The following is a 24,999-nucleotide window of genomic DNA, read 5'->3' on the forward strand; positions in this document are numbered from 1 at the left end:
GTGGGTAGAGTGTCCATCTTGCAACCGTCTTGGCCTGGAGAGCTAATGTCGAGGTGTCCATGAGCAAGACACCGAACCCCTAATTGCTCCTGATGGGTCGTGGTTAGCGCCTTGCATGGCAACTTCTGCCATCAGTGTGTGAATGTGTGTGTGAATGGGTGAATGTGATGTATAATGCAAAGCGCTTTGGGTATCTTTCAGGTATAGTAAAGCTAGCGCTTTACTATAAATACAGACCATTTACAATTGTATTCACAGTTGCTGTCATTTTGATTTTTATCATTTGTAACGTCGTCCCGCAGGCCGAAATGGACCGTCTGCCGGGCCAGCTTCAGTAAAAAATAATTAGAGCAGGTGACCCGAGTACATGACGTGATCAAGTACGCTGGTGTTCCAACTGCACACTAGCGATGCGTTCTCCCGTTCTCAGGAGTCTGTACTTCCGAGTCCCAATGGCCAACGCAATTTCAATATTGTTGCTGGCATATTTCAGATTATTAATTCTGTGTAGACCTTTTCCTCCCAGTCACCCGTGCCCCTCTTGACATGCCTCTGCACCCTCCCCAAGTGGGCACGCCCCACTTTTTGAGAAACACTGCTGTAAGTTAACATCAGACTGTAACCTTTGATAATAAGCATGTTCTAACATTGTGTTTTAAAGTTGTTCTGCAAATCTGAAGTTAACTTTGTGTTTTATGTCAGCGTCATAAATTAGTTAACTGTTACCTAACAGATCACCTGTGACCTGCAGGTCACCTGTGATTGAGCAACTGTGAATGATCACCTGTGACCTGATCAATCATAATGGATTGATCACTGCTGTCTTAGTGATCAGCAGATATAAATAAATCTATGTTAATGTTCCTCCTCAGAACTCTGTTACTGATGAATGTTAATCTCAGTTCAGTGAATGAAGAACAGTTCGGTTCTGAGCTAATATCGCTGTTCTTTGCTTCAGACCGTTTTTAAAAGTGTCTATTCATTTCAGTGAGAAAAACTTCTGTTGAAATGATTTTTGCAGAAAAAGTAACAATACCCACCATCACACTGGACCACAGAGTGGTGCTTTCTGCTGCTATTTAATGTAAAACAGAACATTTTTTCTCTACAACAGTGTATGATCAGATAACTGTATGGAACTCATTTAACCCTTTAACCTGCGGTCAATTTTCCCCTGAAATTTCTACTGAAGATGTACAGAAAGTAAATTGAATGCTGTTCTTGAACTGTTTGGAGTACAGGCATGGCTGGGGTCTCCTTTGAAAGCTGACAACCTGCATTGTCACCCAGTGCAGTCAGAATTACTCTAGGTGCTACTGACACAGAGTTATTTATGTTGGAACACACTGAATTAGGAGGAATTTTATTCACGCCTAAATTTTTTCCCTAATAAAACACCTGAAAATTAGTGTGGCAGCACTGTGAGAGCTTGAAACACAACAAGGCAACAGCCTGGGGTCTTACATAGTTCAGGACAAAATTTCAGAGCAAAACTACAAGAAATGAGTGTTTCACACATGTTTTTGTACTAATATGCCCAATTATGTCAATTTTGGACACCCTATGTACACCCTGTGAAAAAATGGTATATGGTCGTTTATTAGCCCTTTTTCACACTATTTTCACTCCAAAAACTCATAAAGAACTAAAAAAAAATCACTTCAGATAAGCTTCAGTGTGGATCTTGATCTGAATCAGAGGCACAGACGGAGACAGAGAAAAGCAGCTGCAGCAGGAGAGCCGGAGGTGTGAAAAGTCACACTGGGCCGCTAAAACCCGCCTCTCGGCTATTCAGCAAGCTCATTGGCTACATGCCCTGTCAGTCAAACGTTTCCTCCGGCGTCATTTTGCTCTGAATTTAGTGAAGAGATGAGAGTCACCAGATCCATCGGTCTCGGCAACGGCTGGCTGTTCCGGGTTCGGAGGCAGCGATGAGTCACTTGATTGGTTGAAATGCGGTTGGGATCGAAAGCAGAGGGTTCAGTCGCCATTTTCTGACCGAGATCGTGAGGATTACAGAAAGCTTCATAATATTATGGATAAAAATGCAGTGAATTATGGAACGCGCAGCGCCACCATGCGCCACGTGGACGCGCACGGAGCCGAGCTATTTGTGGATTATTTACTTATTTCTAGACATGTTTTGGACAAAATATGATACTTGCTAGTATTGTCTGGATGACTACTCTTGGATTATGGCCGGTTTTTGTGGATTATTTTCATCGTTGACCGGTAAAAGACCATCGAAACGTAAGTTATGCCCTTTATGTGTCCCTTTAAACTTTTGTTGTTTGTTTTAGAAATGTGTTTATATTACCCGCTGTGGTAATCACATCTGAAAGTGGTTTATACCGGCGGATTCACGAGACTCTAAGCTTTCCATGGATGTATAGTGTTTCTATCGTCCCGTTTAAAGCTAAAAATGCTTTTGCCGTTAAACTTCAGCCGGCCATTTTCGGCCCGAATACGGGCCCGTGAAGCTCAGAGTGCTAATGATATATTAGAATAAAACAGAATAAACTTTATTGTCCATCGAAGGCAGTAAAATGTTCTGTGGCCTCAACCAGGAAAGCAAACATTTCCATAAGTTTAAAAATAGGACAAAAAACACAACATTCTATTATGTTCCATTCATATCATGATGTGTTCATTCTCTGTTCTTTGCTTCAGACTTATTTTAATGTGACGTGTTCATTTACTGTTCCAGCAGTTGAAATGAAAGAATTTTGGGGATCTTTTCCTCCTGTTACACTGTAAAAAAAAAAAAACTGTTGCTTTTACAGGAAAACTCTGGCAGCTGTATGGAGTTAGAACAGTCTCATAATTCACAAATGCACACAGAAGAATTCACAAATGTAAACTGCAATCCACAAATGCACACAGAAGAATTCACACATGTGAACTGGGGTTCACAAATGTAAACTGCAATCCACAAATAAATTAAGAAAGTTCACAAATGTATTTCTGCATTCACAAACTGCTTTTGTGTGTGAATCTTTTTTGAGACTGCTCTGCCGTCAGCTGGATCCACAAATGCATTTTTTTCAACACGGAAGTTTCTGTAGCCAATCAGATGTCTCCCTCCTTTCAGCCAATCACAAAAACTTACCCCACGTGGGGGTGGGTGTACTGTTCAGCCAATCATATGAACGCGTCCGCACAGCGTTATACTTGACCGTGTCATTGGGCTGAAGAGTGAAGCTGCCCGTCGGAGAGACCATGGCGTCTGATGGGGACAATAGACCCTTTATTTGTTTACAAACATTGTGACGTTTTTTGTGGCCGGGGCTTATGCTGGAGGCAAAAGCTGAGCGAGAAGTCAAGCGGGACTGGGAGTATATAGTTTGCGCTGGGAGTTTGCAGCGCAAACTCGAGCATTTTTAACCCGTTAAACTTCAGTGTACTGCCGGCGGTACACTTCCTAATTTGCATAGGAATTTAAAGAATGTCCGAAGGCTGCAAACGCGAATATATAAACATTATACGCCGATGGAAAGCTTAGATTCTCATGAATCCGCCGGTATAAACCACTTTCAGATGTGATTACCGCAGCGGATAATATAAACACATTTGTCCGACAAACAACAAATATTCATCCATCCGTTCTCTATACACGGCTTCAACGTACACACCTCGCGATGCGCGTCCAATATTCCCTGTATTTCTCGTCATATTTAACGGGTTATTGTTTTTGATTGTATTTTTTTGTGTGTGTGTGTGTCTTGTTGTGTCCTTATGGTGTGTGTATTTGGACCCAGTGTCTGGAATAAAGCTGAACTGAATTGAATTGAATTTAATATTTTTTATTTACAAATAGAATATTAGCGATTTTTTTGTACTGAAAATGACTGGAATTGACTGCAGCTGATCGTCTCTGTGCAGTCTTTTCGCCTCAGTGCATTTAACCACAACTGTCTTCGTTCCCTCTGAGCACGAGTGTTCGGTGGAATCCTATAAAACTTTAATTTGCGTTCGCCAATGTAATTCCTCCTATTCTGGCATCCAAAAACATAGCAGGACGACATTTTAGAAAAGTTGATAGAGCCTAGTCTCTATCACATTGAGACTAGGCTCAATGTGACATTGATACTGACATTAACCGTGGCATCTCGCCTAAACAGCGGTAAAAGTACTGGTATTAACCGTGGCATGTTCCCTAAACAGTGGCATTAACCGTGGTATCTCTGCTGGCATCTCCAGAGGCCACTGGAAATGTCGCTGCGGCAGTGGCATCTCGCCCAAACAGTGGCATTAACCGTGGCACCGCAGCGGTGCCACAAAAAGTGTCACTGCTCGCTGCCAGTGCCACAAATCAGACCTGTTGTCTCTCCAGAGACGATCAGCTGCAGTCAATTCCAGCCATTTTCAGTACAAAAAATCGCTAATATTCTATTTGTAGATAAAAAAAATATGACGAGAAATACAGGGCATATTGGACGCGCATCGCGAGGTGTATTTCCTTGAAAATGACCGATTCGTGGATTATATACCGACTTCAAGACATGTTTTGGACAAAATAGTTTACTGGCTTGTGTCATCTGGATGTCCAAGGTTGGATTATGGCCGTTTTTTGTGGAATCTTTTTTTGTGTGTGTAATAATGAACCCGGAAATGTGAGTCGCGCTGTGTACGTTGAAGCCGTGTACAGAGAAAGGATGGATGGATATTCATTGTTTGTCGGACAAGTGTGTTTATATTACCCGCTGTGGTAATCACATCTGAAAGTGGTTTATACCGGCGGATTCATGAGAATCTAAGCTTTCCATCGGCGTATAATGTTTATATATTCGCGTTTGCAGTCTTCGGACATTCTTTAAATTCCTATGCAAATTAGTAAGTGTACCGCCGGCAGTACACTGAAGTTTAACGGGTTAAAAATGCTCGAGTTTGCGCTGCAAACTCCCAGCGCAAACTATATACTCCCAGTCCCGCTTGACTTCTCGCTCAGCTTTTGCCTCCAGCATAAGCCCCGGCCACAAAAAACGTCACAATGTTTGTAAACAAATAAAGGGTCTATTGTCCCCATCAGACGCCATGGTCTCTCCGACGGGCAGCTTCACTCTTCAGCCCAATGACACGGTCAAGTATAACGCTGTGCGGACGCGTTCATATGATTGGCTGAACAGTACACCCACCCCCACGTGGGGTAAGTTTTTGTGATTGGCTGAAAGGAGGGAGACATCTGATTGGCTACAGAAACTTCCGTGTTGAAAAAAATGCATTTGTGGATCCAGCTGACGGCAGAGCAGTCTCAATAAAGATTCACACACAAAAGCAGTTTGTGAATGCAGAAATACATTTGTGAACTTTCTTCATTTATTTGTGGATTGCAGTTTACATTTGTGAACCCCAGTTCACATGTGTGAATTCTTCTGTGTGCATTTGTGGATTGCAGTTTACATTTGTGAATTCTTCTGTGTGCATTTGTGAATTATGAGACTGTTCTAACTCCATACAGCTGTGGTTACCAGAGAATTCCTGTAAAAATACAGCAGCACAGTAGATAATGTGACAGACAAAATATGTAAAGTTATTTACAGTGAATGATATCACAGTTGAAAAACATTAAAAAAAATATTTAGTCTGCAAAAAAGTGTTGATTTTCCCATTACAGTGTTGTATATAAATAGACCATATCCTGTACCTTTTTTTTTTACATGTAATAATTGCTTATTGTACATCAATAAATGATAAAATTAACTGGGAGATATCAAACAAAAAACTAATTTAAAGTGGTAGAACAACATTAAAACGTTGCATTTTAAATGGAGTTGTTCTGTCTATTATACATAAAATCTACTCATAATATGCCGTATTTTTATGTTTTAATAATCAATTTATGATACAAAATGTACTTGTAAACCTGCAAAATAATGACTACTACACCTACACCAAAACATGCAAAAATAGATTTTGAGAAAAGACAAGTGAGGAAAATATCACTTTTGGGATATTTATTTAACTTTATGTATTTTTTCTTCTGCATGCAAAGAAGCTACATGTATGGTTCTTTTAACTATGACTGAATCCAACTTGAAATACTAAACAATGTTACACAGTATAGCATGAAACTTATCTATCTTCATGGAGACAATGAGGTGATGCCAAAAAGGCCAGGTTACAGGTCAGGGGCCTCATTTATAAAGCTTGCGTATGCACAAAACAGGGCTACTTTCTACGCAAAGGTTGTGATTTATAAAAACAAACGTGTGAATGTGCGCACCGGTGCGCCAACCTTGATGCTTGATGCTTGCGTACGGACAAAACAGGGCTAGAAAGTGGTGTAAATCACAACCTTTGTGTAGAAAGTTGCATACACTGTGTACGTTGTGATTTCTAAAAACAAACTTGGTGTGAGAATGTGCGCACCGGTGCGCCAACTTTGATGCTTGTTTACGTACATTTTGGAGACAGAGGGAACGGCAGTGCCGGAGGGTGAAGTGGTGAATTGAAACCAGATTGATCTCAAACCTTTATTGTTTTCACATACTAGACTTGTAGAGCCGGATAATCATAAACCCTCATTGTTGTAGATGTTCCTATAGTGCGCCATTCGGCCTACGACTGTATTTGCAGAACTATGTTCATATATCAAACTTCCATCTTCAAATGATATAGAGCGGTGAGTGGCACTGATTGATTGCTAATTTGGAAAAGGCGTGTGACAATCAGTCCAATCGCTGATCAAGCGGATAAATAGCGGGTGACAGCCGTGTGTAATGTGGCACAATGAATGCGCTGGCATTGCTGGAAGATCACGTTAAGAATGGAGAGAGATTTTAGGGATCACGGGGATTTCCTGGCCCATGACGATGACTGGCTAATAAGCCGATTCAAATTCCCTAGAGCAGTACTCTTGGATCTATGTGCTTAGACAGACCCACCCGTCGAAACCACGCCATCCCGGTACAGACACAGGAGCTGACGACTCGGGGGTTTCTGGCGACACCGGCTCCTTCCAGCGGGAAGTGGCCGACAGGTATGTGTTTTATATGAAGAATATATGAGGTTAAATTTGTTGTCTAAATCCTATCTGGGTCTGATATACAGTTAAATGATGTCCTTTAGGTCTGGGATATCACAACCATCCCTCAGCGCAATAATGCCAGCTGTTTTGGATGACATTATAAACATGACCAGTCAATACATCAGGTTTCCTTACACTGTGGGTGAACAGGCCAACATTAAACGGCAATTTGCAGCGATGTCCGGTTTCCCAAATGTAATCGGCGTAACTGACTGCACTCATGTTGCTGTAAGGGCTCCAAGTGAAAATGAATTTGTCTATGTGAACTGAAAAAATGTACATTCAATCAGTTTACAAATTATTTGTACATCGGACATGATCATAACAAATTTAGTGGCAGGGTGGCCTGGGTCAACACATGATTGATTCATCCTGATGCACAGCAGTGAAAAGACTCATTTGCAAATTGATTCTTGCCTGCGGCCTTTTTATGCATGTCTTCCCCCTACTCTTCTCCCCATTTTCTGTCACTCTTCACTGCAACTATCACAGTAAAAAGGCAAAAAAAGTAAATTATTTGTTTATTTATCCATATGCGGCCGAATGGGATGAGCGTCCAACCATTAATCAGCCCTGTACAGGCATGCAGGCCCACATGCGTCACACCACAACCACGCTCAGTGTAGGGAAAAGACTGCAGACCGGCGCTGCGTAAAATGCCATGGATCAGCAGCTTATTTATACGCAGATACATTCTTGAGTTACTTTGCATTGACCATTCATGGTAAAATGTGGATGTGTTGTGGGCGGAATGTGAGGTGGATCCACCTGTGCAATCTTCCAGCTGGTGTGTGATTTATAAAGAAGTGCGTGCAGCTGTGCTTATGCACAGTTTTATAAATCAGGGTCGAACGGCGTACGCCCATTTCAGATTTTCGGTGTACGCAAATTTTTAGTATGGATCCTATGCAATGTTTTATAAATGAGGCCCCAGATCTGTAGAGAGGCAAGCCCCATCAGAGTAAGAATGCACGTTTGTTAAGATAGTTTTTTGCAATGAAAATTGTTCTAATTGAATAACTGCAAGACAGATATAAGTTTTATACCATATTGTAGTATATTCCTACAAAGCAAGAACATCTTCATGAAACAGCAGGTGGCAGACCACAAAAACATTACATGTACACCTTTAAGACATTAAAACAAAAAGTACATATTGTGCCTTAATTATCATAATACATATTGTGGGTTTAACAAAGTGCAAACTAACAGTACCTCTTCTCAAACAAATATTCAGTCCACAGAAAGAGTCCATATTTAGGCTTAAACCCCTTTCTACCCCCCATAATACACAGCCTAATCAGTGCACTGGAAGTGTGCATGTGCTTATTTGTTATCAGGCAAATCAGAGTTGATTGTCGCTTCCCAGTGTCTCGCGAGCAGGCAGAAAGGAAGGCCTGACGCAGAAATAGAACTAATTTATTTGAGTCCTGTGGAAGATCCATGGAACAGATTAACATTTTGGAAAAATAGCATTTGAAGAATGGTGACGCCAATTTCCGGGGAGCTTGGTCACCACGCATGTGCCCATGCATCATGGAACATCCTGTTGGGAAAAACCTATACAGTGTAAAAACACTGCAGTAACACAGTAATAATATGTTCAATTTATATAGCGCCTTTCACAAACCCAAGGTCGCTTAAACAAAGAGAACAACAACAAAACAAAAACAAAACTACAAAGAGGAGGAGGCAAAATGATTATTGAAAAGATGAGTTTTGAGCAGAGATTAACAGTACTACACCATGTATTGTTTTTGTTGTGGTTTCTCAATAACAAAGTCATTACTTGAAGAAGAAAGTGCTTTATGTAGAACTTGGCTTCATCACATGTACAGACAGGAACACTAGCAAACCCAAGAGTGGGCCAGTTGGGAAATATCACTATTGAATCCAGAGAAGGGTCATTTGACCCTAATCAGCATATCTTTTGTGAGCATTGAGGTCCTTAAACAGGGAATCAAGCAGACGACCTTTTTACACATTCCTGTGGAGTCACTGCGTAGGTGTGAAACGGTGCTGTTCACAGATCAACAAGCAGGAGTTTGCCTACCCCTGCTCTACAGTGGGTACGGAAAATATTCAGACCCCTTGAAATTTTTCACTCTCTGTGTCATTGCAGCCATTTGCCAAAATCAAAAAAGTTCATTTTATTTCTCATTAATGTACACTCCATCTTGACAGAAAAAAAAGAAATGTAGAAATTTTTGCAAATTTATTAAAAAAGGAAAACTGAAATATCACAGGTGATGAGCAGTGACTGGTTTTCTCCACACATACCGCTTAGAATTAACACCAAAAAGTTCAATCTTGGTCTCATCAGACCAGAGAATCTTATTTCTCATAGTCTGGGAGTCCTTCGTGTGTTTTTTGGCAAACTCTATGCGGGCTTTCATGTGTCTTGCACTGAGGAGAGGCTTCCGTCGGGCCACTCTGCCATAAAGCCCCGACTGGTGGAGGGCTGCAGTGATAGTTGACTTTGTGGAACTTTCTCCTATCTCCCGACTGCATCTCTGGAGCTCAGCCCCAGTGATCTTTGGGTTCTTCTTTACCTCTCTCACCAAGGCTCTTCTTCCACGATTGCTCAGTTTGGCTGGATGGCCAAGTCTAGGAAGAGTTGTGGTCATCCCAAACTTCTTCCATTTGAGGATTATGGAGGCCAATGTGCTCTTAGGAACCTTGAGTGCTGCAGAAATTCTTTTGTAACCTTGGCCAGATCTGTGCCTTGCCACAATTCTATCTCTGAGATCCTTGAGCAGTTCCTTCGACCTCATGATTCTCATTTGCTCTGACATGCACTGTGAGCTGTAAGGTCTTATATGGACAGGTGTGTGCCTTTCCTAATCAAGTCCAATCAGTTTAATTAAACACAGCTGGACTCCAATAAAGAAGCAGAACCATCTCGAGGAGGATCAGAAGAAATGGACAGCATGTGAGTTAAATATGAATGTCGCTGCAAAGGGTCTGAATACTTATGACCATGTGATACTGTGACCATGCCTTACTGTAGATAGGGTGTATTGTCATCTTCCATCTCCAGCCATATATACTGGGGTCATTCCATATGAAATCAACCAATTTTAAGACAACTTCCCACCTGACCCTCTCAGATTTTGCTAAGTTTTTACATACATTTAGTACATTATATATGATGGGAAAATCCAAAATTTGAATGCTTTATTGTCATTAGTTTCAAAGATATGGCCATTTGAAGTAGGTAGGGGGTAGTCTAAAATTGCGGCTAAAATTAAGACTTGAAATTTTCGACCATTTCCTGACTTCTATAACTTCTGAACAACAAAAGATAGAGATCTGAAATTTTCCGAATCATTTCACAGTGACCTATAGTCCTCAGATATGTGAAATATTTACTTTCTATTTATAATTGCATGTTACAGAGAATGACAAAGTTGCGATTTTATCCATCACGAACTTCTAAACTGCTACATTTGGCCACCCATTACACAAAAATTTTCATCATATCCATTAGAGATTTTATGTGGTATAATTTGGCTATCTAAGGATTGGATCTGTATAAAATGAAAGTGCTATGGTATGTAATGCATGAAATATGAACAGCTAAAAATCAAAAATATCTGTCCGACCTTTGGATTCATTAATTAAATTACATTAAACATATATACATTAAACATAGAAGGGTTTATAGAGTTCGGGAATGAACGTCATACCGCGGTGGATTATGGGATGTGCCCGCCATGTTTGTGGCCTGGAATTGTAAACAGCCGAACAGCGTCGAACAGCGTCATCCGTGGAATCTATCGTTTACGTCCAAAAAATGGACCGAAAGAGAGGCAAATGCCCTATTATCTACAGGGAAAAACTGAACAACGAAGCCAAGCAAAGATACATGGAAAAAATTGGATTAATTGGTGGGATAGATCCATATGAGCACCAAAGCTGGTCCAATGACTATGACCTTCTGTCTAACATCACTTTCCCGGATATTTTCGCCTATCTGGTTTGTGGAACAAGTGCCTACACAGCTCAACAGTTTAAAAGTTATAAATCGTTAGAAGCTCACCAACTATTCACCAGCGGATGGGTCCAGGATTTACAGATTTTCCACGTGAACAAAGAAAAAGCCTTAATTCGTTCGAAGGTAAGTATCAACACCTCTCAGCATGCTAGTTTGATGTTATGCCACACAGTCACACACGCCTAGCTTTAACAGTTTTTGACTTTTTTGATTTCTAAATTGAGATAATTAGTTTTTATAAAACAATCTATGCTAGTTTAACTGTGCTACTTTAAAACCCGTTAAGCTTCAGTGTCCCGCCCGCGGGACGCTTTGAGATCTGCGTAAGCATTTCCTTAAATGTCTGAAGCTGCAAATGCGATTATACAAACACTATACGCCGATGGAAAGCTTAGATTCTCATGAATCCGCTGGTATAAAGCACTTTCGGATGTGATTACCACAGCGGGTAATATAAACGCATTTGTCCGAAAAACAACAAATATCCATCCATCCGTTCTCGGCTTCAACGTACACAGCACGACTCACATTTCCGGGTTCATTATTACACACAGACGAAAATATTCCACGAAAAACGGCCATAATCCAACCTTGGACATCCAGACGAAACAAGCCAGTAAACTATTTTGTCCAAAATATGTCTTGTCTCATCATATTTTCATTGACAAATGAAATATTAGCGATTTTTTTTTGTACCGAAAATGGCTGGAATTGACTGCAAATTGTAGGGTTAAACTGTTTTTTAAACTACTTTGTCTTTGTCCATTTTGTAGGTTTTACATTCACAAAGGATGAATGAACCACCGCTGCAGCCATGGGTCATCATCAGCTCCAGTGGCCAAGTGGACTGTGCACACTGCACTTGCATGGCTGGCATTGCTGAATCATGCACGCATGTGGGAGCACTACTGTTTAAACTGGAGGTGGCTGTGAGGATTAGAGGAACCAAGACTGTCACTGATGTTCCGGCATACTGGGTAATGCCTGGCAATGTGCAAAAGATTCATGGAGAGGTAGCTCACAAGATAGACTTTTCTACTGCTGCTGCTAAAAAAAGACAATTTGATGATAGTGTTGGAGGAGTTAAGATGCCTGGAATTCGCACACGTGCTGGCACAGTCCATCCTTGTAAGCACAGCCCCACACTTTCAGACCTCAAGCCTCTCCTTGCCATCTTGAACTCTGACACCAAAGCCGTTTGTTTGAGTGGGATGGAAGACTACTATGAACAATATGTAGACCCTGTCCAACCACAAATGCAACCAAAATCCTTGCTGTGTCTAAGAGATACAAGTAAGGATGACTGTGAGTTATCAGTGCTCAAGCAGCATTGTGAAGGGCTTGTACCCATGACAGCAGTATCAGAGAGTCAGGCAGCCTTGATAGAAGGCAAAACTAGACTTCAACATCTCTGTAAGTCTTGGTATTCATTGAGAGCTGGAAGAATAACTGCTTCTAATATCCATGCTGTTATAACATCAAACCTCTCCACACCAGCAATTTCCACCATCAACAGAGTTTGTCACCCTCATAAAAATGCACACACACCAGCCAACCTCTGAAGGACATCACAGAAGCATCGAAGACAAACACCAGAAAGAAAAGGAAACGAGAGACTGCTGCTGAAGTATGGTGCTTGTGCCAAGGCCCGGAGTCACTGGATAACGTGGTTGCATGTGACAATGAAAACTGTAAAATCCAGTGGTTCCATTATTGCTGTGTGGGGCTTGGAAAGGCACCTTCAACTACTGAAGAATGGTTCTGTCCAGACTGCAAACACAGCTAGGGGTGCAAACTTCTGTTTCAACTCTGATTTAAATTAACCAGACTGTTCTATGCTCTTCAACTCAGTATTTCCTATTGTCAGTAAGAGCACTTGAATGTTTAGCACTACAGTGCATTTTGACAGAATACAACAGAAAAGGATTATGAACAAAATAAAATGTTTATTAGAAAACAGTACAACTTGTGATTTCTCTTCAGTGCATTACATATTTTGAACTGACTGGTTTTAAAAAACACATTTATGTACATTTTTGCTGATAGTACATCAATTGATTGAGTTATGAAAACATGCATACATCAAGCTTATCTGAATAGAAAAAGGACTCGATATTCATAATAAGCAAATAGTTAACACATGACCATTATTTACAATTTCACAACAACACTTGGGCATGTATTAATTAAGGCACAACACACACAAACAATTTTGTCGAGAAGAACTAGGTCCTCACCTCCACAACGAACCACCAGGTTCACAGGTACAGTAGAACTAAGTAAAGAATATTTTGTACAAACAACTCCGATTACTCTCTCCACGTGGACTCTGAGGTGTGCAAGCTCTCTGGTCTCCTCCACGTCAATGGCATCAAGCTGACTACGGCCGCGGGTGAAAGCAGGTGTTTTAACTTCAGCACATACCAGTGCAACACTGTCTGTGATATCAAACCCACGGTCAGCCAAAACTAAATCGCCAGGTAGTAATCTATTTAAAATGCCAGTCTTCTGTTACCTTTTTATCACTTACACGACCCCCCCACCCTGTTGAGATGAAAGAAACAGCCCCCTGTGGTGTTATGCCAATAAGATATTTGAGTGTGTGTTTATGTTTATAGTGTGAAAAAGTCTGTGCCTTAGCTTTCACATTAGATGCTCTCTCAATTCCAATTTCGAAACAGTCTATGATAACGGCCACACGATTACCAAAAGCCTCCACAAATTGGTGTGGCATGGTGGCCCGCAAACAATGTCTCTCTGGCCAGTGTACTAATGGTTTTCGGTGTGTGTACATAGCAGAAATTGTGTCTCCGAATGTGTTGGAGATACACACGTGGACAAAATTGTTGGTACCCCTCAGTTAAAGAAGGAAAAACCCACAATTCTCACTGAAATCACATGAAACTCACAAAAGTAACAATAAATAAAAATTTATTGAAAATTAAATAATCAAAATCAGCCATCACTTTTGAATTGTTGATTAACATAATTATTTAAAAAAACAAACTAATGAAATAGGGCTGGACAAAAATGATGGTACCCATAACTTAATATTTTGTTGCACAACCTTTTGAGGCAATCACTGCAATTAAACGATTTCTGTATTTGTCAATGAGCGTTCTGCAGCTGTCAACAGGTATTTTGGCCCACTCCTCATGAGCAAACAGCTCCAGTTGTCTCAGGTTTGATGGGTGTCTTCTCCAAATGGCATGTTTCAGCTCCTTCAACATATGTTCAATGGGATTCAGATCTGGGCTCATAGAAGGCCACTTTAGAATAGTCCAACGCTTTTCTCTCAGCCATTCTTGGGTGTTTTTGGCTGTGTGTTTTGGATCGTTGTCCTGTTGGAAGACCCTTGACCTGCGACTGAGACCAAGCTTTCTGACATTAGGCAGCACATTTCTCTCCATAATGCCTTGATAGTCTTCAGATTTCATCGTACCTTGCACACTTTCAAGACACCCTGTGCCAGATGCAGCAAAGCAGCCCCAAAACATTACTGAGCCTCCTCCATGTTTCACCGTAGGGACAGTGTTCTTTTCTTCGTATGCTTGGTTTTTGAGTCTATGAACATAGAGTTGATGTGCCTTACCAAAAAGCTCCAGTTTGGTCTCATCTGTCCAAAGGACATTCTCCCAGAAGCTTTGTGGCTTGTCAACATGCATTTCTGCAAATTCCAGTCTCGCTTTTTTATGAGTTTTTTTCAGCAGTGGTGTCCTCCTTGGTCGTCTCCCATGAAGTCCACTTTGGCTCAAACAACGACGAATGGTGCGATCTGACACTGATGTACCTTGTCCTTGGAGTTCACCTTTAATTTCTTTGGAGGTTGCTCTGGGCTCTTTGGATACAATTCCAACGATCCGTCTCTTCAATTTGTCATCAATTTTCCTCTTGCGGCCACGTCCAGGGAGGTTGGCTACTGTCCCGTGGGTCTTGAACTTCTGAATAATATGAGCCACTGTTGTCACAGGAACTTCAAGCTGTTTAGAGATGGTCTTATAGCCTTCACCTTTAAGATGTTTGTCTATAATTTTTTTTCGGATGTCCTGGGACAATTCTCTCCTTCGCTTTCTGTTGTCCATGTTCAGTGTGGTACACACCTTTTCACCAAACAACAGGGTGACTACTTGTCTCCCTTTAAATAGGCAGACTGACTGATTATGAGTTTGGAAACACCTGTGATGTCAATTAAATGACACACCTGAGTTAATCATGTCACTCTGGTCAAATAGTTTTCAATCTTTTATAGAGGTACCATCATTTTTGTCCAGGCCTGTTTCATTAGTTTGTTTTTTTAAATAATTATGTTAATCAACAATTCAAAAGTAATGGCTGTTTTTGATTATTTAATTTTCAATAAATTTTTATTTATTGTTACTTTTGTGAGTTTCAAGTGATTTCAGTGAGAATTGTGGGTTTTTCCTTCTTTAACTGAGGGGTACCAACAATTTTGTCCACGTGTGTAGTTTTATGATCAACGTCAAACAAATAAGCTAAATGCTGAATGGGCAAGTTGAGTCTGAGACGTATCAGAGTAAGAAGCAACATTTGAAAAGGTGATAGTTTACGACGTGATGGAAGACATGGTAGTATCTGTGCCAGAATACCCATAAACACACTGAAACAGTGTAAACCAGTGTAGTATTTCACCCTAGTGTCACTACTTTTAAGAAATTGTTCATCCATTTGATGTTTGGCCAGCTGCTTTTTCAGTTTTCTGTTCTCCTCTCTTAAGTTGTCCATTTCAAACTGTGTCTTTGTGCAAAAAGCACGAGAAGATGCAGGTGAAGGAGCAGGTGGAGAAGATGGAAATTCCCAAAATCTCTGCTGTAAAAAAAACAAAACTTTGTAAGATTTAAAATTATAGCACAGTGTACTTATATCTCAACTGGAATGCTAACTGACATGCCGATCCTACATGATGACATCACATTCATACCATCCTATGTATATAATTGGCATTTTATACAATTTTGACTTTCCCAGTAAACAAATCACAAGATATATAATTGGCATTTATATTAAAATTATTTTGCATGTATTTTTTCATATGTAAAGTGCAATTAATTATTTTCTTTTTTCTTGATGTGAGGTGCAAAGATGTCAGGTGAAAAACATTTTTTTCTTACCGATTAAAATCACGTTCTGAAGTCAAGGTCTTGCAGTGTGGAGAAGATGTAGCATTTGAGGATGGCTCAACAGGCATTGGTGACTCAGTGGCAGGATCAGTAGCTGAAAGAGGACCAAGTTCTTTAGTAGTCTGATGTCTTTGGAGTCTGCGTTCATACCGGTCTGCACAACTACTTTCTGCAGAGGTTTTTGTGTATCCCAGATGAAGGGTTGGAACCCAGTCTGGATTACAGTCTGACATTTCGTATGCTGGTTTGCCTGGAAGGGAACGAAAAGTTACTGCATAGTAGTTGAACTGCTTGCAATCCCAAGGCCCTAGTTGCATCAGCAGAGTTGTAAATCATTAGTATGTAGCCTCCTCAAACTGTAGTGTAGGAAGTGAGCAAAATGACAACAACAAACCTAGCAAAGGCTACAACACGTTTTTGAACCAGCTAGGAGCCAAAGACGGTCTGCATGAGAACATATTCTTATATTAAATTATAACAGTGATAATAAAAAGGCAACTCACCCTTATGGAAATGCCTGGAACAAACGAACATCGTCTTGGGAATATTATCGAAAGAGATTGACTTTTGTTTAATGGCAGCAATCCAAGCCATTCGGCGTCTCTTTGTCAGTTCCGAGATTGCGCTCTCCTGATGCCTTTTCCAAGCGGGAAAACTGAAATATTTCAGTCCGTTGGACAATTTTCTCCCAGACAAGTGGTGAGACTTACTGTCACAACCCACCACACAACATGTGCGCCCCATTGTTGCTGATGGCCAGAAAGTTTGTGCACTAAAAACATGTACAAATGTGCAGGTTTTAAGGAAGCCGCCAGTGAAAGCTTTGCAACGTGACGTCACATTCCCGTTCTCTATAGAAGCAAGTTGTGCTCGGTGTCAAAATTTAGGGAAATTCCTGTAATTTCAAATGATGTCTTTTATTTTTTGATACCACCTATCCCACATGCTGATATTGACCTTTGAATCCCAAGGTCGGACAGATATTTCTGATTTTTAGCTGTTCATATTTCATGCATTACATACCATAGCACTTTCATTTTATACATATCTAATCCTTAGATAGCCAAATTATACCACAGATCGAAGTCTTCTGAGGCAATAAAGTCGGCTCTGGCCCTTTTTGTAGATGAAGTCTACGTTTGTAGACCAGTCCAACTTATTATCAAGGTGGACACCTACACACGTGGACAAAATTGTTGGTACCCCTCAGTTAAAGAAGGAAAAACCCACAATTCTCACTGAAATCACTTGAAACTCACAAAAGTAACAATAAATAAAAATTTATTGAAAATTAAATAATCAAAACAGCCATTACTTTTGAATTGTTGATTAACATAATTATTTAAAAAAACAAACTAATGAAACAGGCCTGGACAAAAATGATGGTACCTCTATAAAAGATTGAAAACTATTTGACCAGAGTGACATGATTAACTCAGGTGTGTCATTTAATTGACATCACAGGTGTTTCCAAACTCATAATCAGTCAGTCTGCCTATTTAAAGGGAGACAAGTAGTCACCCTGCTGTTTGGTGAAAAGGTGTGTACCACACTGAACATGGACAACAGAAAGCGAAGGAGAGAATTGTCCCAGGACATCCGAAAAAAAATTATAGACAAACATCTTAAAGGTAAAGGCTATAAGACCATCTCTAAACAGCTTGAAGTTCCTGTGACAACAGTGGCTCATATTATTCAGAAGTTCAAGACCCACGGGACAGTAGCCAACCTCCCTGGACGTGGCCGCAAGAGGAAAATTGATGACAAATTGAAGAGACGGATCGTTGGAATTGTATCCAAAGAGCCCAGAGCAACCTCCAAAGAAATTAAAGGTGAACTCCAAGGACAAGGTACATCAGTGTCAGATCGCACCATTCGTTGTTGTTTGAACCAACGTGGACTTCATGGGAGACGACCAAGGAGGACACCACTGCTGAAAAAAACTCATAAAAAAGCGAGACTGGAATTTGCAAAAATGCATGTTGACAAGCCACAAAGCTTCTGGGAGAATGTCCTTTGGACAGATGAGACCAAACTGGAGCTTTTTGGTAAGGCACATCAACTCTATGTTCATAGACTCAAAAACCAAGCATACGAAGAAAAGAACACTGTCCCTACGGTGAAACATGGAGGAGGCTCAGTAATGTTTTGGGGCTGCTTTGCTGCATCTGGCACAGGGTGTCTTGAAAGTGTGCAAGGTACGATGAAATCTGAAGACTATCAAGGCATTCTGGAGAGAAATGTGCTGCCTAGTGTCAGAAAGCTTGGTCTCAGTCGCAGGTCATGGGTCTTCCAACAGGACAACGATCCAAAACACACAGCCAAAAACACCCAAGAATGGCTGAGAGAAAAGCGTTGGACTATTCTAAAGTGGCCTTCTATGAGCCCAGATCTGAATCCCATTGAACATATGTGGCAGGAGCTGAAACATGCCATTTGGAGAAGACACCCATCAAACCTGAGACAACTGGAGCTGTTTGCTCATGAGGAGTGGGCCAAAATACCTGTTGACAGCTGCAGAACGCTCATTGACAAATACAGAAATCGTTTAATTGCAGTGATTGCCTCAAAAGGTTGTGCAACAAAATATTAAGTTATGGGTACCATCATTTTTGTCCAGCCCTATTTCATTAGTTTGTTTTTTTAAATAATTATGTTAATCAACAATTCAAAAGTGATGGCTGATTTTGATTAATTTTCAATAAATTTTTATTTATTGTTACTTTTGTGAGTTTCAAGTGATTTCAGTGAGAATTGTGGGTTTTTCCTTCTTTAACTGAGGGGTACCAACAATTTTGTCCACGTGTGTAAATATGATGTCGCCATCTCGATGTCCACAAGTGTTCACTGGCTGAACAGGGGGTTTGGATCTGCGGAAATCTATGATCATCTCCTTTGTCTTTGAGGAGTTGAGTAGCAGGTAGTTTTTGTGACTCCAGTCACTGAAGGCACTTATCAGATCTCTGTATTCAGCTTCATGTCCATTTCTGATACATGCCACGATAGCAGTGTTATCAGTATTTCTGAATGTGGCAGGACTCAGTGCTGGATTTAAAGTCAGATGTATACAGAGTGAACAGGAATGGAGCCAGGACTGTCCCTTGTGGAGGTCATCTGCTTGATTGCCTGTTTGAGTGGTCTATTGTTCTATTGTTTGACAAAGCCAAGGTAGCCCTGCAGCCACATTTGCAAGTATTCAGATGCTAATTGTAGCTATCCAGAGTTGTCAGTTTGGTTTCGGGGTCTTCTGACCACCTTCTGGGTTTTCTTTATAGCCAAAAAAACCTGGGTTTGCTAGTGTTAAGCACAATGACGTACACACGTGGACAAAATTGTTGGTACCCCTCAGTTAAAGAAGGAAAAACCCACAATTCTCACTGAAATCACTTGAAACTCACAAAAGTAACAATAAATAAAAATTTATTGAAAATTAATCAAAATCAGCCATCACTTTTGAATTGTTGATTAACATAATTATTTAAAAAAACAAACTAATGAAATAGGGCTGGACAAAAATGATGGTACCCATAACTTAATATTTTGTTGCACAACCTTTTGAGGCAATCACTGCAATTAAACGATTTCTGTATTTGTCAATGAGCGTTCTGCAGCTGTCAACAGGTATTTTGGCCCACTCCTCATGAGCAAACAGCTCCAGTTGTCTCAGGTTTGATGGGTGTCTTCTCCAAATGGCATGTTTCAGCTCCTGCCACATATGTTCAATGGGATTCAGATCTGGGCTCATAGAAGGCCACTTTAGAATAGTCCAACGCTTTTCTCTCAGCCATTCTTGGGTGTTTTTGGCTGTGTGTTTTGGATCGTTGTCCTGTTGGAAGACCCATGACCTGCGACTGAGACCAAGCTTTCTGACACTAGGCAGCACATTTCTCTCCAGAATGCCTTGATAGTCTTCAGATTTCATCGTACCTTGCACACTTTCAAGACACCCTGTGCCAGATGCAGCAAAGCAGCCCCAAAACATTACTGAGCCTCCTCCATGTTTCACCGTAGGGACAGTGTTCTTTTCTTCGTATGCTTGGTTTTTGAGTCTATGAACATAGAGTTGATGTGCCTTACCAAAAAGCTCCAGTTTGGTCTCATCTGTCCAAAGGACATTCTCCCAGAAGCTTTGTGGCTTGTCAACATGCATTTTTGCAAATTCCAGTCTCGCTTTATTATGAGTTTTTTTCAGCAGTGGTGTCCTCCTTGGTCGTCTCCCATGAAGTCCACTTTGGCTCAAACAACGACGAATGGTGCGATCTGACACTGATGTACCTTGGCCTTGGAGTTCACCTTTAATTTCTTTGGAGGTTGCTCTGGGCTCTTTGGATACAATTCCAACGATCCGTCTCTTCAATTTGTCATCAATTTTCCTCTTGCGGCCACGTCCAGGGAGGTTGGCTACTGTCCCGTGGGTCTTGAACTTCTGAATAATATGAGCCACTGTTGTCACAGGAACTTCAAGCTGTTTAGAGATGGTCTTATAGCCTTTACCTTTAAGATGTTTGTCTATAATTTTTTTTTCGGATGTCCTGGGACAATTCTCTCCTTCGCTTTCTGTTGTCCATGTTCAGTGTGGTACACACCTTTTCACCAAACAGCAGGGTGACTACTTGTCTCCCTTTAAATAGGCAGACTGACTGATTATGAGTTTGGAAACACCTGTGATGTCAATTAAATGACACACCTGAGTTAATCATGTCACTCTGGTCAAATAGTTTTCAATCTTTTATAGAGGTACCATCATTTTTTTTCAGGCCTGTTTCATTAGTTTGTTTTTTTAAATAATTATGTTAATCAACAATTCAAAAGTAATGGCTGTTTTTGATTATTTAATTTGCAATAATTTTTATTTATTGTTACTTTTGTGAGTTTCAAGTGATTTCAGTGAGAATTGTGGGTTTTTCCTTTTTTAACTGAGGGGTACCAACAATTTTGTCCACGTGTGTATATATAGAGCTAGACCGCTCACTGGCCGCTGAGAGGCGGTAAATAGGAGCTGACTTCCGGTAGTGGCAAGACGGGGATTTCACATTGGACACCAGCACGGTATGTGACTTTGTGTTTAGTGATTTACCAAGGTACAGTAAACTTCTGTGTTGGAATCAAGTCACAATGCTTGAAATACGTTGAGAACACCAGGCCAGGAGGCCCTAGACCAGCACTGGCTGGGTTTTTCACTGACTGCAGCTGAGCAGACTCTCCTCAGGAGAGTTCCCCAGTTCGCTGTCATGCTCATGGCTCGCCATTCCCCCTGTGCCTGTGGTCTCACTCTGACCTGGTGACGGGTGACAAGGCTATTTTTGTCATCAGAAAATATGTGTTAATGAACTAGAAATCTGTTTGAGAAGGTGAGCAGCACGGCATGATCATATGTGACACTGACAAGTGCATACGTCGCTGCATAGCACTTAGCAGTTAACACTTCTGCTAGCTCCTTCAATGCCACCAGTTTTGTGATTCCTTCTCTGGAATGTAAGTGAAAGGAAACGTGCTGACACTCACCTTGCAATCATCACATCATGAACCTGTTAATTTAAGTGTCTCTGTTGTTATGGTTTCAGGTGGATGTGGCTAATATCTGACCATGGTGAAATCGTGTGCTGCCATCTCCTGCACCAATAAATTTGTAATATTTCCTTTCATAAGTAAGTGGCTCTTTTATTTGGGACATTCTGCCTAAAATTTGCTCTGCTTCTTTGTTTGCAAACAGAAACTCCTTCTGACCTTGGCTTGAGTGCTGCACTCAGCCAGTTTAGCTGAATCACTAACTGTACAGTGTAAGCTGGTGTGACTATCAGTATTCAATGACAGTCACAGTGCATCATTGTCTATGGATGTATTATAATATGCCACACATTTCAGGTTTCCCAAGCAGTCCAAGGACAGCACACTGAGAGAGCAATGGATACAGGCCATCAGTAGAGAAGCGGTGGGGACCAAGAGGAGATGATCATAATTATGTATGCAGCAACCATTTCAGGGAGGAGGACTTCATCCTCTCAAAACATGTGCAACACAAGCTTCTCAGGCCAGGGGCTGTACCATCCCTCAATCTGGGGAAACCAGAGAAAAAGGTTATGTTCCTTAATTGTTAATGGTTGCTCATTATTTCAATTTAGTTCTTTTCTTGTCAGTTTGTGTGGCTATGAAAATGATTCAGGATCGGTTTTTGGCTTTCATTGTGATTTGCAGCCATTCATTGTGATAATGTTTTCTTTCAGGTATTGGTGAAACAGAAACACATCTTTTGGGAATTTGCCATGTTAATTTTTTTTTATCAAATGTTTTAGATCGCAGTGAGGACAACCCAAACCAGCCAGGCAGCAGTGGCATTATACCAGCACATCGACATAGAGCCTGAACAAGAGTCTGAAGAGGACAGTGCTGCTGTTAGTGAAGACCATGCATACTGTACAGACATTGACACCCTGAAGAGGAAATATGATGATCTAAATGTACAGCATGAAAAGCTAAGGCAGGACTTCAACGATGCTAAACGTAGAGAGAAGCGCTGCAGAGTGACGTTGGAGGCCATGTTAGCTAAAACCAAGGAAATACAAGCTCTGTCTGATGATGCTCATTCCATGCTTGATGCATATAAAGGTATTCCTTGTTTAGAAGTACATATGAGTGACATCCAGCATATGTAAATATAATTATGTACCTGCACATTGCTCACCCACACAGTGCACTAGAACTGAGATCAATGTTTGTTAATGCTTCATGAGATGATGACTGGTTCACAGATAACTGTACTTTTGCCTTCCACAACATTATCTAAACAGTTTTGCGGCTGTGATACCCAACATTCATGTGGAAACTATCTAAGCTATTAACTATGTTTGATCACACTTAATTTTCAATTACAGGTAAATTGATGTCGATAGACCCTGTTTCTTTACCAGAATAATGTCATTTGTTTGTAACTCCCCAACACCTGAAATTGGGACATATATACAACACGCATTTAGGTTGAATATTTATGAAAATTGCAAATTAAACTCAAAGGGTTGACTGAACTTTGATGGTTCATCATGAAGCATGATGTGCTGTATAAATGCCGTCTACATACTGCAATCTGCCTGAAAGTTTATGTGATTGATCACAGTCCTGCAGTGATGACATCCATATGCCAATGTGCACTCAGTCATAGCATCACCTTGTCACAGTTCCCCTGTTTCAGCCCTCTGAGCTGACTCATCAGCCAGATGGCAATCAGCTGTGCTGCTCTACACAGCTGGCACAAATGACTGATCAGCATCAGATAAAAGCCCAGCTCCACTCACAGCTGATTGCCGGCTCATTGATTCACCCTCCCTGCTTCTCTTGCGTCCTGCCATCCGCTTCACTCTGCTCTCCATTGCTGCACGTCACTCCCCGGACTCAGTTTTCCCCTTGGACTCTGTTTCGCAAGTCTCTGGACTGGACTCAGTAAGCATCCTTCCCCTTTTTGATTCAACCAAGTCTTATGTTGTGTTTAACCTCTGCCTTCAGGTCCGTTTTCTGTTAGATTAGTCAGTTTTATTTAGTTAGATTTCTCTGCTGTTTCCCACCTGCTTCCTTATTTAAAAATCTGTTTTATTTTCTTATTAAAACCTTATTTACCTTACCTTCCTATGTTTGCCTGCTGCTTGGGTTCAAATTCCCATTGTATGACACACCTGCTGTAGAGGAAATTACAAGTTTTACACTTTAATGTTGTACTATACTTTTAATAAATTTATCTGCACTTTTTTCATTTACTTTAAATTAACTTCTTTTCTGTTGGTTGTTGCAATTAGTGTTTGACATGCTTTTATTTTTTCTATTTCTTGTCTTCTTTTGGCTGTTTTACTCAATCAGTTTTAATTATTCTAGAAATGAGTGTCCATTGTATTCAATGAACCTTTTCTGATTAAAGTGACTTCATTTTTTATTATACTACTTTATGTTTTACATTTTACTCTGAAAAACCTCTGTATGTTAAGGTACTACATAAATAATGTTGCTTGATTTCTTGCTCAAGAACTTTTTTGCAAGCTGTTCTTGTTGAGGTGTTTGTGGAACTTTTATGAAAGTTCTTTGCCATTTCAGGTGTCAGTCATCAGCTTCACATTTAACAGAACAAAAGCAAATTAAGCTTTTCATAGGATCTTAATTCGTTCATTGTTTTGAATTCCACAGCTGACTTACAAATAGAATAGCTGAAGCTTTGTTTTGAGGCAACCAGAAGATTTGTGTGTTTTGACTGCAAGAATTGCTCCTCCAGAAACTTTTTATGGCCATTTTTGTGGGAGGAAAAAAGCAACCATTCCAGGGTATGTGGGTCTGAGCAGCTGTGAAAAACCACCGTGCAGGTTGTTAAGCTGATTAGTTTAGCTTGTAGATGACAACGTGCACGAGTTTTCTGCCCTGTTGATATCCTTGTGAATTTTCCATCCCTCTTTACACTAAAACATAATTTGGAATTTTTTTCTACTGCATGTGCTGCTTTTCAAAGTCCAACTGAATAATTTGAATTGGAGAAAAATTGTTTAAAACACTAATTTTCTTATTTGGCATTGGTTCGAATATTTTTTTAGAGCCCAGGTAAGTAAAACACTAATGCTGCAGAAAGTATGAAACATTTGTTGTTGACACAATCACTGCATCACCATTCAGCACTCATTATTGTGTGGTGGTCTCTGTCTGTGAGGGCTAAACAATGCTGTGATTGCCGTGAAAACGTGCCTAGGACAGAGATTTTATTGTCTGGTAACAGTAAAAGCCATAACATAACACATATTGTCCCATCACTGATGACAAGCAGGCCTTGAAATTGGTGTATTTACACAGGATCAAATAGCGCGCGCCAC

General features: G+C 40.6%; 1 protein-coding gene and 1 long non-coding RNA gene across 3 annotated transcripts in view; one reads left to right on the plus strand and one right to left on the minus strand.

Moving 5' to 3' along the window:
• The window catches only part of LOC127537039 (NACHT, LRR and PYD domains-containing protein 3-like), a 246,767-nt gene that overhangs the window by 58,618 nt on the left and 163,150 nt on the right, over positions 1-24,999 (plus strand). The window lies entirely within an intron of this gene.
• LOC110972868 (uncharacterized) overlaps positions 5,940-24,999 on the minus strand; it is a 43,739-nt gene continuing 24,679 nt past the window's right edge. Inside the window, exon 5 of the long non-coding RNA XR_007946449.1 lies at positions 5,940-8,573. This is a non-coding gene — a long non-coding RNA (uncharacterized LOC110972868). The remainder of the gene's footprint in view (positions 8,574-24,999) is intronic.

The sequence above is a fragment of the Acanthochromis polyacanthus genome, chromosome 14, assembly GCF_021347895.1.
Source record: "Acanthochromis polyacanthus isolate Apoly-LR-REF ecotype Palm Island chromosome 14, KAUST_Apoly_ChrSc, whole genome shotgun sequence".
NCBI classification, from domain to species: domain Eukaryota; kingdom Metazoa; phylum Chordata; class Actinopteri; family Pomacentridae; genus Acanthochromis; species Acanthochromis polyacanthus.